This window comes from Botryllus schlosseri, chromosome 7 (genome assembly GCF_051294905.1).
Source record: "Botryllus schlosseri isolate E-star chromosome 7, Bs_hap1, whole genome shotgun sequence".
NCBI classification, from domain to species: domain Eukaryota; kingdom Metazoa; phylum Chordata; class Ascidiacea; order Stolidobranchia; family Styelidae; genus Botryllus; species Botryllus schlosseri.
In genome coordinates this window covers 13,079,625-13,092,773 of record NC_137242.1, presented here as the reverse complement: position 1 = coordinate 13,092,773, position 13,149 = coordinate 13,079,625, and the positions used below count along the sequence as shown (strand labels likewise).

At 40.9% G+C, this 13,149-nt stretch overlaps 1 long non-coding RNA gene across 4 annotated transcripts; it reads right to left on the bottom strand.

Moving 5' to 3' along the window:
* Nucleotides 1–2,023: 2,023 nt before the first annotated feature.
* On the bottom strand, nt 2,024–5,604 carry LOC145442327 (uncharacterized). 4 transcript variants are annotated; one of them, XR_013916025.1, is made up of 4 exons: nt 3,371–5,604; nt 2,364–3,072; nt 2,204–2,312; nt 2,024–2,144 (listed from the first exon to the last, which is right to left on the bottom strand). It is a non-coding gene; the product is annotated as an uncharacterized LOC145442327 (long non-coding RNA). The 4 variants fall into 4 exon arrangements; XR_013916026.1 differs by having other exon boundaries at nt 2,364–2,617; nt 2,848–5,601; XR_013916027.1 differs by having other exon boundaries at nt 2,529–5,592.
* Nucleotides 5,605–13,149: the final 7,545 nt, after the last annotated feature.

The following is a 13,149-nucleotide window of genomic DNA, read 5'->3' as shown; positions in this document are numbered from 1 at the left end:
GCGTTTCTCGACCCGTTGCGAAATTTCTGGCGCGATGTCTTCACCGTCGCACCCACTCTAGGCGACCTCTACATGGTAGTTTCATTTCTTTATGCCGTACGTGGAAAATGTGTCACTCACTCAACAATACGCTACGATGGCAAATGTAGATTATATTCATAAAGGCCACATTATAAATTTATGACCATGCGACAGCGGTGCTGTGGTTTCACTCTAGTCATCATTAGGAACAAGTTGCTAAAATTTACACCCAGTTCCGAGAAGACAAAAATAAGTGCATGTACAAATACAAATACACTATACAGAGTTCAGAGTTGCATTGAAACACTGGAAATAAGGGAAGACGCCAATGCGAAACCGCTATATATGCTGGTTACATTGAAAATATAATAGTTGGAGAAATATAATTCAAATATCTGTGGTCGTACTGCTGCATCACTTCTTACTTAAATAGTCCGAGGCCTCGAGAGAAACCCGAATTTGGCGATTTTATAATAAAGAAGCAAATTCCAACCTTCGCGTCGACAGTTAAATGCATTGTATTCCTCACAACGCGTCAGACATGGGGTAATCGTGATTAGTAATCGTAATCGATAACGACGATTACAGCAGTTTCAAGTGGTCGTAATCGCAATCGATTACATTCGAAAAAAAAGTCAGAAGTAATCGTAATCGACTATTTCACATACCTAATCGATTTCTTTGTGAAAAACGATTACTTTTTCTTCGTAAAAGGACTAGGACAGTAACTGAACATTCGTGAACGTCGGATTTTCAAACACCACTGCTCATTAGCACATAGTAAATAGATATTCGACGTATCGGACCGGCACATCCGATGTACTGGAACTCCGACATGGCGTATATCAGCGGGTTATTAATGCACTCCAGACACCACGACATGATAATCACATCACAATCACAAGTCTGCCTAGTAGGGATGGTGTGAACCTCTGAAAGGTTCAGGTTCGTGTGAACACGAACTATTTTTAAAGGTTCTGTGTGAACGCGAACGCGAACCTCATGACGTCACGAGACCTCATATTTCTAATTCCAACCTACATTTCAGTGAAGTGATGACTTATATTATGCGATGCCTAGCAACGACTCGGGCCACCTCATGCCACAATGCTGAAGTTGATATTGACGTTTTAAACGTCGTCAAATGTATCAACTGGGGCAATCAAATGCTATAAAAATCCCATAAAATTATCATCTTCCGTCGCTTTACCAACAATTTCGACGAGGGCTTGCAAGGCAATATAAACTTACGCCTTAAAGGTCTCAGTAGGGGTCTCAGCTTTCCCGTGGCCACTTACTGGCCACAGATTTTTCTGTGGCCGGCCACGAAATTTTCGTGGCCGGCCATGAAAAAGCGGTATTTCGTGGCCGGCCACAGCGAATTTCATGGCCGGCCATAATGATTCATCGTGGCAGGCCACAGGTTCGTGGCCAGTTTATGATTTTTGAATATCATATTGAAGTTCTGTACTTCTAAGAAGCTCTTTGATGATCTTTGCTCGTCTAGATTGATTGAAACTGTCGTCTTTCAACCACTGTGACTATCTGAAGCAGTTCATCTCTATTTGCACTGCGTCGGTTTGGTTTGTGAAGTATAATTACACGAATATCGTCAGTTATCAAATTATATCACTAAACCTACTACTTAATGTCGTCGGGAAGGGCCTAAAATTTCATCGGCTCGGCGCATATTTACCCCTTTCCTATACATGCGTTGTACAAATGTATTTTATCCTCTCTGACTATCACAAATTTACGGCGAGGAGCGATGTAAACTCTACTAGTGCTACTACCCAAACAGAAGTTCCTTAAACCTACTTGTCCACTTGTCTTGAAATCATCCTGCTCTACATCGGAAAGTTCGTTCCTATTCCAGCTTCATATAAAGGAGAGTAAATAAAATCATAATTGGGAACTGCCAGCCACGCCGCCCCATCGCTAAAACGGCGTTTAGATGAACTCTTTCGGATTATCACCGCACTGACGTATTGTACACAAGGAATCAATTATTATACAAACGAATTGCTTTTATTAGTCTGATACACAGATTAACGAATCAAGAAAACCAGTAGAATGTATTTCGAGGCGTTACCCGACGCGTCTCCTCTGCAATACGTCCTTTTCTGTGGTAAAAGAAACTATGAATAAGCAAAATTTCCAACCAAATAATACCCAAATTTACCAGTAAAATCTAAAAGCATGTTCCCGAATGCCTGACGATATTGAAGGCAACCCTCAGTGCTCGCAGAAAAGTCGAATTCCTCGTCACCATTCAGAAAGTGCTCGGCAAACTGAAACAGCAATTGCGATTACAGATGAAGTCTTTTGAAATTTTGAGTTACCTTCAATACCAAGACCCCGCAGTCATAAGAGTCATTCTGTTGACTATGAGTCCTGGATACGATTTCCCACCCAGTGGCAGAACTATTTGTATGGTACTTCCAGAATCCCCAGGGAGTATAGAGATATGCAGAGTCTCAACAATAATTAATATCTCAGTTACTTACTTCCAATTACGTTCCAAGCGTCTTCGGTAGTGTTCCCCATTGCCCACGGGGTCGTATAAGTAGAGTGTTTTTGAATTTCGGTTAGTCGCCTGCCAAAAATACATTTGATTTAATTATGAACACACCAATAAGCCGTAAGCCCCCTAGTCACTTCCTTGTAGGGCATTTATCATATTTCCCTTTTCCTTGGTGTGACCGATGAATCTATATAAACCGAGCTATTATCGGCATATCCATCTTTGTATCCAATTCATCAGTTACTTGAAGTCGAGGTAGATGCAAGTACCGTTCTAGTATTGTTATCATAAGTAAGTCCAACCAGTAAAATCCAATGATTGACGACATGCAACGCTGTGATGAAGGAGCAAGTCAACGATTGATGAATTTGGAAATATTCTGTATCGATTAATACGGAGAAGAAAAATTGTTTCTATCAAAATTGTTAATTACGTTCCAATTTCTTGTGACGGGTTCCACGGTATCTACCATCACACCACCACAACGTGGAGTACTGGCAATCCAAGTACATCTCACTGCTACCTGTCTGAAATGAATATATCTAGATAAACTTTCGGCAATTACTTTTACCCCTTTCATTCGTACACGACTCATACGACATGGAAGGGCAGCACCTAAATAGAAGAATTCAAAGAGGGAAATATTCAAATTACCCTGCTTATCCATCAACATTAAGTCCAACAATAATTTGGATTTCAATATTCAACTTGGAATTTGAAAATAAAATGAAACTCAATGGTATCGGACAAAAAGATCGAAAGCAAATTTCTGGAAACAACAAAAGATGTGCTTGAACCCTGCCAATATTAACCAGTGCTACGTACCTGCATCACAATCCTTGTCCTCTCTTACATATACAGCAAATCTGCAATGAATTAAGTCCAGGTGTCGGCACAGTAATGTACTACCCATGAATTCGTCAGCGCAATTCACAGGGCACTTTAGATTACCCCCCGCATCTTCCAACAATTTTAACGCCAGGTCCGTCGAGGTTGATGGTGGCTTTAACGGAGTATATTGGTATAACGCCATTTTAATAATATTCAATAGGGAGTGTTGTGGACTTACTGAATTCCCTGAAGTGAAAACCCGATAAGACCTTTGTGAGTCGTATATTTTGTCGTGTGAACGTAGATAACAATTGCGCATGTACTCTCTCGTGGCTATGAGAGACGGTCATTCATTCATGATACTTGGCTGATTCGGAAGTCCGTTACTTTGTCGTACGTAATTCAATAAAGTTACAAGTCGTGGAGACAGAAACAAAATATATTCGTCAGTGTGATCCATCGAATACGTGTGCAATAGACAGGCTTCGTGGTACGTCAGCCGACAAGGCCGTACGGCGCGGTTACGCCGGTCCGTCAAAAGAAGAAACACGCAGCGAATTATAAACGCAGCCTTCTGGAGTCAATTATACAATTATACAACTACAAACATTCGCTCAACGTTATAGTGGCGAACATGGTATATACAGCAGGATGATGATGATCCGATATAGACATGCATATAACCTCATATCGCAGACTTATCGTAGACCTGGTACAGAAAAGAAGGATTGTATCAGCCCGGCATTACGCAGTACACAGCTATTCAGCTATACGAACGATAACAAACTATGTAGTTGTTTGCAACTACATGTCCCATACCGTTGTAAAAGAGATATCAGATCGGGGGAAGCACCGGCCACAGCGAGCCGCGAGCTGTTCTGTGGCCGGCCACAGAATGTGATGTAGATTTCACAGATTTCCTGGAACTTAAAAGAGTTATCTTCCACATATTCGTTGTTCTTTGATTCCCTAATTGTTTCGTTCGGGTACTGTGATTACGGTATTTAGTACTGAAAACGAGAAACAGGTTAAATGCCCGCATATTGACCGTTCACGTATCTCGATGAAACATATAGATTATTATGTATTCAAGGTGGTATATAGTCGAGTCTACTTGAGCGCAAATCAAACAAATCTGCAGTGAAGTAACACAATTTTGCAGTGCAGTATTGTATTATTCATAAATTCACCAGGGCAATTCACGAAAGATTTTAAACTGCTCCTACATCCTTGAACTACATCTGATCCAATATATACGTATAACTTCTCATCGCAGACTTATCATAAACGATAAACATGGTTGAAAAATGAAGGACATTATCACGATCATTTGCATATTTACAAAATATAACCAACCATACATACGATTGCAACTGCACAATGCGCACATCTTATGGCAGAAAATCAATATCAGATCGGGGGAAGCACCGGCCACAGCGAACTCCGAGCTGTTCTGTGGCCGGCCACACAATGTCATGTGAATTTCACAGCTTTTGGAGAACTTATACAGATTTTCTGACATATATTTGGTACACATTGTTTTTTTTCCAATTCTATACAGTTGCTTACGATTAGCTGTGACGAGTCTCAGCCGAATATTTTGGGATATTTCTACAAAAAAGCATCCAAATCAACACTTACCAGTTACCAGTTTGATATGTCTTCATTGCTTCTAGCTTTCTATGTCATTATTTCCTGTTTCATTTGGCGGATATCTCCCTTTTTAATGCATTCTTTACATCATTTTGTGTGCTTCTAATTGATATAGAGACTATGCCAGATCGTTTCGACTTCTTCCTATCGTTTCATTGTATCGCTATTCCTCTGGTACTTCGGGTGAAAATGCTTATAAACTGAGCTAAACTCTCGCCCTCGCCTAGCTCTATTTACAGTACGCCCATAACAGAACATAGTTGATCGTACATTTGACCACGATTGGGTCACGTACAGTACTTATCAATCAATACTAACTTGATATATTGCAGCCGGCCATGGAATATCAGTATGGCCGGCCATGAAATTCAGCCATGGCCGGCCATGAGAATGAGTTTGACATGGCCGGCCATGGAAATTTCATGGCCGGCCATACCGAAATTTCATGGCCGGCCATGAAAATCACCATGGCCGGCCATAAAATAGCACTTTTCATGGCCGGCCACGGAATATCTGTGGCCGGCCACGAAATTATCCGTGGCCAGTAAGTGGCCACGGGAATGCTGAAAGTCCGTCTCAAAGGTCTAGGGCTGGGCCCATGTATGCGGCGTCTTAGTATTGCTACGTTGATATTGTAAAACGAGTTTCTATACTTCATCATCATCATCATTGGTTTATTAGCAATTTTATCAGTTCAATACACCACAAAAATGCGATACAATGAAAAGACAGGAAGATGTCGAAGCGACAAGGAGTAGTCTATGGAATCTGACACCCACCTTGGCCTAGGCGATGTAAAGAGGAGGCATGCACACTGAATGAAAGTAAAGAAGATAGTATAGAAGAAGAATGCGACAAGAAATAGGGCGGCATGTCATGGGAAGCGAGATCGATAGGTCAGTCGTGGTCCGGTAATCTTGAGGATGGACTGTATTTATTTAGTAGTAATTGCTTGTATTTCGACTTGAATGGGGACATGCTCGTCGACTGTCGGATGGCCGGCGGGATACTGTTCCACACATCAGGTCCGGCATATTTGATGGAGCGATGATCTTTTCGGTCGATCACATGATATTTGGACGACGTGGACGCGCGTGTGTTGTACTTGTGCGCTTTTGATTCAGAGGTAAAGAAGTCATTGAAATAGTCGGCGCAACGACCGCAGTGAAACTGATACATAAACTTGGCGATTTCTAGTTTCCGCATATCTTCTATGTTTTAGGACACCGAATCTCTTTAGCAGCGACTTATTGGATGGGCAGCCAGGCCCCTTTGGGGCCCTAGCTATGATTCGGAGCACTTTATGCTGTAGTTTCTGCAGTGGCTTGAGTGCAGTTTTACTGGCAGCACCCCAACAGAGGATGCCATAATGCAACCGATCTTACCCCATTAACAAGTTATACAGCATTAGCCAACACCCCAATCGCACGGATTTCGTTTCTATGATACAATAAACATATCAAATCAAGATTGATCCAGTACGCCTGCTAGGTTTTTGCATCAGACAATGATATCAATCTCATTGATTGGTGAAATAAGCAGCATTTGCTGACTTCCTGCATGTAGTGAATTTCGCTCTTGGTGTCGTGTGATTGCGGGTTAAGCTCACAGCAGAGAGTCACTAAATATTCACAAGCGGAAAGCTGGATATTTCGAGCACACTTTTGTAAGAAAGCAAGTCACCTTTTCGAAATTTGCAAGGTGCATGCCCGTTTGGTGTTGATTTTGTGATGCTGCCAGCGCCATATAGATGGAGTGGTGGGAAGTTGAAATGCAAAGAATTTTAACCAAAGATGTTATAATGACGTGAAAAATTGTAATATATGGAAAAGGTTCACAGTGCAGAACCTACCAAGGTTCGTTTGTGAACGTGAACCTCTAAATTTCTGAGGTTCACACACAGAACGCGAACGTGAACCTCACGTTCACACCATCCCTACTGCCTAGTTTCAAATAGTGACGTTTGTATTGGTCTTTGGTTATGCTTATGCCACATGCTTAGTCAAACCCAGTTCCAACGTAAATTACTATATATTGGCGAGGACTAGACCTTTGAGCTGGGGCTGTTTTTACTCGTAACGGCAAAGAACAACTTGGTTATGATTGATTTCAGCAGACGTTAATGCTTCGTTGTGGAGATCGTAACGTTTCATTGGAAGAGTACAAAATTCCAAATATGTGGCCGGTGTACGCACATAGGCCTACGTTCCCCCAAGCAGCAACGTTCAAATTGCGTCATAATATAATATCTTTGGTCGGACCCGTTGTTATTATTACTTTTGGATGTTGTTAAATTGGTGACTTGCCGTTTGTTATATAGTCAAAAAATATTGGCGTCGCCCAAACGTAGCAGCCCCAGCTAAAATTTCTTTCGTGAGACGCATACACGAATTGCCATTTCTTCACGTGGCGAATCAATTTCCGTTGTGTCTTTCATTGGTAGCACCCTTTGTTGAGTCGAATGTTCGCACAAACTACATATTGGTGTGTCGTGGTGCGGTAATGGCTACCACCGAAATGTTTATTTCTGTAAATTAGGCCAATTTTTCCATGAAGAGGAGGGGTGTGCAAATTAAAATTAAGATATCTAGCAAGATGAAATCGCGAAGCGCGAAGAAAATTTTCCAGTTAATTAAGTACTCAAAATTACTCTATTATTATTCTTATTTACGAATAATTTGGAGCCCCTTCGAGCTCACCCACACCCAATTGGAGGTTTGGTTTGCGGCAGGTACGCTTTTGTCTAGAATGCAAATCATTAGGTACGAGAAATCACCAGCTATAAAGTTGGGCAATGGTAGGTGTGACATGACAATCAAATGACGTCACATTGTCCTCCCATGAGGCATTTTTATCGCAATCGTTTTATTGCCTCCCAACATGTCTTCAAAGATATGTTCTAAGAAGCATAACAAATGTAATCGCGAGTAATCGTGATAACTTTTTCATTGTAATCGTAATCGTAATTTACTACTAAGGGCTGAAAAGGGTGGTACACGATAACAGAACCTAACTCGAGAAGTATATCGCGTTCATGAACCCTACGTGCCTATGTGCAATTATAGCTAACGTGCATGCATAATTTGGATTAAAACGTTGTATTCGATTTATACCGTGGTATAAGTCTGATTTATAGGTTCTGGTTTCGTGTGCCATGGGTGTATAATTAAGACCCGTATACCAGGGGTCGTACACGGGTGGGGAAATACACACTCTTCACGCTATATAGCAGGGGTCCTCAACCTCCATTGTATAACGGGCCGCATTTTAATACCAAAAAACACCGAGGGTCGCCGAATATTATTACCATGTATTTATGGGCTACTATTTAATCTAGACTACTGTAGCCTATTTACCAGTCGTATCACTCGTATGCGGACATTTAGAACATTTTTATGCATTATAAGGCATTAATGGACATTTGGACAACGTTCGTAAATTTGCGGTTGCTGTTTTTTGTGAGAATATGTTTCTTCCAGCGGCGCAAGTAATGGAGCGTACAATGCATTCGTTGCCAATTCGGTATTATTCACCATTAAACTGTATGTTTCAAGGCGTGAGCAAGAAAGTTTAAAATTACGGTCACTTTCTCGTGACAGAGGCCATTATCACTTTTCGGGGTCATTTCTGAGAAAAACAATCAACCCTTCTCCTTTCCTTCCATGGCTGGAGTCCTGTACCTTTAGTTGCAGAAGTCAGCTTTGTAAAGTTGATTATTTACGCTAGTCCCCTCCCCAAGTTTGCCATGCCAGCATTTCCTCAGCAAATATGATCACTCTGATAACATGCACCCAGATAATGAGCTATGAAATGTCTGTGGAGTCGGTGGATTTGTCAAATGCTAGGTGGCTAAAATGAGTCTATGGGCGGCAACGTGTTTCAGAACATGCGATAAAAGATCGACTGACATTGCTGAATGCTGTTCCTGTTACTCTCCTGGTCGCGGCTCAATCAGATAACTGTAATTTCGAAATTTGTCAGGTGTCCTCGCTGCTAAGAGAGAGAGAGAGAGAGAGAGAGAGAGAGAGAGAGAGAGAGAGAGAGAGAGAGAGAGAGAGAGAGAGAGAGAGAGAGAGAGAGAGAGAGAGAGAGAGAGAGAAAGAGAGAGAGATGGAGAGAGAGAGGGAGAGGGAGAGGGAGAGAGAGAGAGAGAGGGGGAGAGAGAGAGAGAGAGAGAGAGAGAGAGAGAGAGAGAGAATTTATTCTGTCCATGAACATTGACACAGATAGATAAATACAAAGCGAAATATATATAATTCAGAACCAGGCTGTAGCGAACGGATCGGGAGATCATCAAGTCAGCTACAGCCAGAAAGGATGATTGTAATATGAAACTTATAACATGATATAACACGTTCGCAAAGCAAAAAATATAACATATTCGCAATGTATCAGAAACAGACATGGGGTGATTACTTCAAGAATGTAATCGATTGCGATTACGATTACTTCTGATTCACGTGATAGTTTAGTCTATATTTTCATTCCAGTTCGTGGCAATGCTGCAGGTTGATTGTGGCTTCGCAGAAATGTCGTTTCTATTACGCCCGTAGCTTTGTGCAATGTTACGGATGTCGTGATAGCCTACCACTAATCGAGGTTTCACATCTCCCACAGTGGGAAGAATGTATTTACACTATAAATCTCGTCGACTATCCGACTGTCGTCGAGCATGTCCAATGTCCATGTCCAGTGTCAACATTCAAGTCGAAATACAAGCAATTTCTACTGAATGAATAGGCTACCAGTCAGCCCTCGATTAGCAAGCCTCGATCTGAACATATCAACCTGAACATATCAACCTTGCCTATCGACACATGAGTCATTCATTTCATCACTAGTCGTTTTATGCTATCCATAATTTCTTTTCATCCAGTGTGCATACCTTTTATTTACATCGCCTATAGGCCCCGGTGGGTGTCTGATTTCAAAGACGGTAGCCTACTCTAAGTCGTTTCCGCACCTTCCGATCTTTTCATTGCATCGCAGGCTATTTATCAGAGTCCTAGAAAATTGGGCTGGTGAATGTCAAACTCAAGAGTCCAAAAATCATGCAAAGATCGTAGTAATTTTTCATATTCACTGAAAAAATCCTACTAAACCCAACTCTCAAAACAAACTCAAATCCGGTCTGGCTACGTTATCGATGAAATCCAGTTCCTTCTCCGGAACAGGATCGTGATCACATCCGCCAATAGCACGCTGATCACTCAATTTCTTCTAAATCAGTGGTTCCCAACCTTTTTGTCTTCATTCCCCACTTCAGATATATTCAGAGCAGACATGGGGTGATTACTTCAAGAATGTAATCGATTGCGATTACGATTACTTCTGATTCACGTGATTACGATTACGATTACCATTACAGCAAAATCAGGAAGTAGTCGATTACGATTACGATTACATTTGAAAAGTAATCACGATTACTCACGATTACATTTACTTTGCTTCTTAGAACTAATCTTCGAAGATACATTGAAGACAATATTAGGATTGCGTTGAAAAGGCCTAATGAGATAACAACTTTCTCAATAGATGATGCGCCATTTGCTTGTTACGTCATAATGTACCCATTGCCCAACTTTGCAGGGGACGATTTATCGCTTCCAAAGATTTGCATTCTTGCCCAGTTCGTAACTGCCGCACCCCAAACTCCCCAATAAGGTGGTGAGCGCGCTTAAAGGGGACTCAAAATTATCTGGTAAAACCAACATAAATTATAAAGTAGATTTAGTTAACTGGAAACTTTTTTTCGGGCTTCGCGATTTAAATGTCTCTGATAGATTGATTTTGAAATGCATGCCTCTCACCCTCATGAAAAATTACGCATAATTTACAGGAATAAGCATTTCGGTCCCAGTCATTACCGAGCCACGACATACCAAAAGACAAATGCAGCTTCGGCCAACATGCGACTCCAAGAAGTGTATTACTAAAGAAAGACCTTGGCCAAAACTTTGAGCATGTGTCCAATGTCAATAGCCGCGCTGGGTGTGCGTGACTAATAATCCTATCCTATCCACAATACAAATGCCACCCGGGCCACCCACAGAGGAATAAATAGGCCTACATGGCAATTATTTGTGCGTGCGTCTCACGAAAGTTTTTCTTCTCGTCATCTACGTTTGGCTGGCTGCAATATCTTTCGATGTTATATATAGCAGACCTGCGGTCATGAATTAACAACATACAAAGTAATTACAACAACATACCAGATGATATCATTATGAATTACGTGCCCCCAGCTCCAGCCCCCAGCCCCCAGCTCCTAGGACTATCCGGGTCTTAGATAGGATTAAAAATGAATAGTAATACAAGGCAATTACTTATATTATCGACGTTAATTCAGTCTTCAACTTGAAATTTGACCACCAAATTGGGGCCACTTTGGAGTGCAGGAAGAATTGCTGTTTTGGTCCTCATTCTAGCAGTAAGCCACGCTAACATGGCATAGAAGCGGATGGCTATGGCGGCAGGTAAAGACTTGCAAAATAACGATTGCCGCCCGTTTCAAGTATAGAGTCATATGAGAATAAGATAAAGTGAACATAAAATTCTGCTTTCTACTTAATACAGATACTGCAAGCTGCCGTTACGATAAACTGCAAAGAATGCTTCTGTTATGATATATATCAGCATTGTGAGGAAATCGTAATGTTAAAATTTCTAATATTTGCCAGGTGTACCCGTACAATGTACATAAGTACGTACTATATAGGCCTGCTGCTCGCCAAACACCAAAAGACAAACTGCGTTTAACTAAGCATAACTATTAACTATAAACATCAATACATAAGCTACCAGTTGCAACTACGCAGAATGGTGATTATTATCCTGCAGCGAGGTAGTGGCGTCTGGTGTATTGATAACCTGATATATCGCACGCACGCATATACCATGCTACAATGTACCGTCTACTCTACGTCGAATATCTATTTACTATGATTGGATTACGCAATCATGAGCGAAGCTAATACCTCTGACGTAATAATGAGCAGTGGCGTTTGTAAAGCAGACGTTTGTGCTATCACTAACCTGGTATAATATATTTTCCTTGTTCACGAATGTTGAGGTTATGGTTATGTCATAGTCCTTGTACAAATAAAAAGTAATCGCCATTTCACAAAGAAATCGATTAGATATAGGAAGTAGTCGATTACGACTACGATTACTTCGGAATTTTTTCGAATGAAATCGATTGCGATTACGATTACTTGAAAATGCTGTAATCGTCGTAATCGATTACGATTACTAATCGCGATTACCCCATGTCTGATCAGAAACAGATGAAAAACTGAGTGGGATCATTCACAGTAGGTAACCTAAATAGAAATACAAGATTCGGAAAAAGCGAATATCGCACATTATGTTATAAAGTTTTATTGAAATAACACCTTCTCCAGCGTATTTCTTAAGTTTAGCGATGATACACCAAACAATTTTGAACGATGCGTCTGTAACATCGTCGGCAATTTTACCAACGCCTCTAAAAATGGATTTCCAGCTTGACACCTAGCTGGTAACGTTTTCTAAGATCAGGCGATATGTATAACTATACATAAGGAACTATCGTGGTATCATTTTAAACTTCTACGCTTCATTACGACAACTGTCTTCGACAAATATGGCACATCAGTTTTCCATTTATATCTGAGAAAGCATATTCATTTTTCCACGCAGAGTTACATTACAAACCCAGTTTTCGCTGTTTAATTTCCCGTTCCTTGTTCTTGTTTCTGTTCAAACCATTCGTGGTGAGTGAAACACTCTTTAAAAGTTTACTATTACAGCGCGATTCTCTTGGAACAAGAGTCCAGCCGAATACCGATTCAAATCAATAACAATCAACTCGAGCATATATCAAGAACTATAAACCAACAAAAAATGAGTAGTCATTACAATTATAAATACATTTATTATGTAACAATACAGTGCCAGCAGTAATTGCGTTCATAATGAAAGACTTCGCGGGCCGCAAAATACCCGTCTGCGGGCCGCGGGTTGAGAACCCTTGCTATATAGTGTATGATCCGTAATATAATGTATTATACAATTGTGTATAAAGGCTTGATATAAAAGTATTCTAACATGGATTTTGAGGTAAAATTTTGGACTCATTT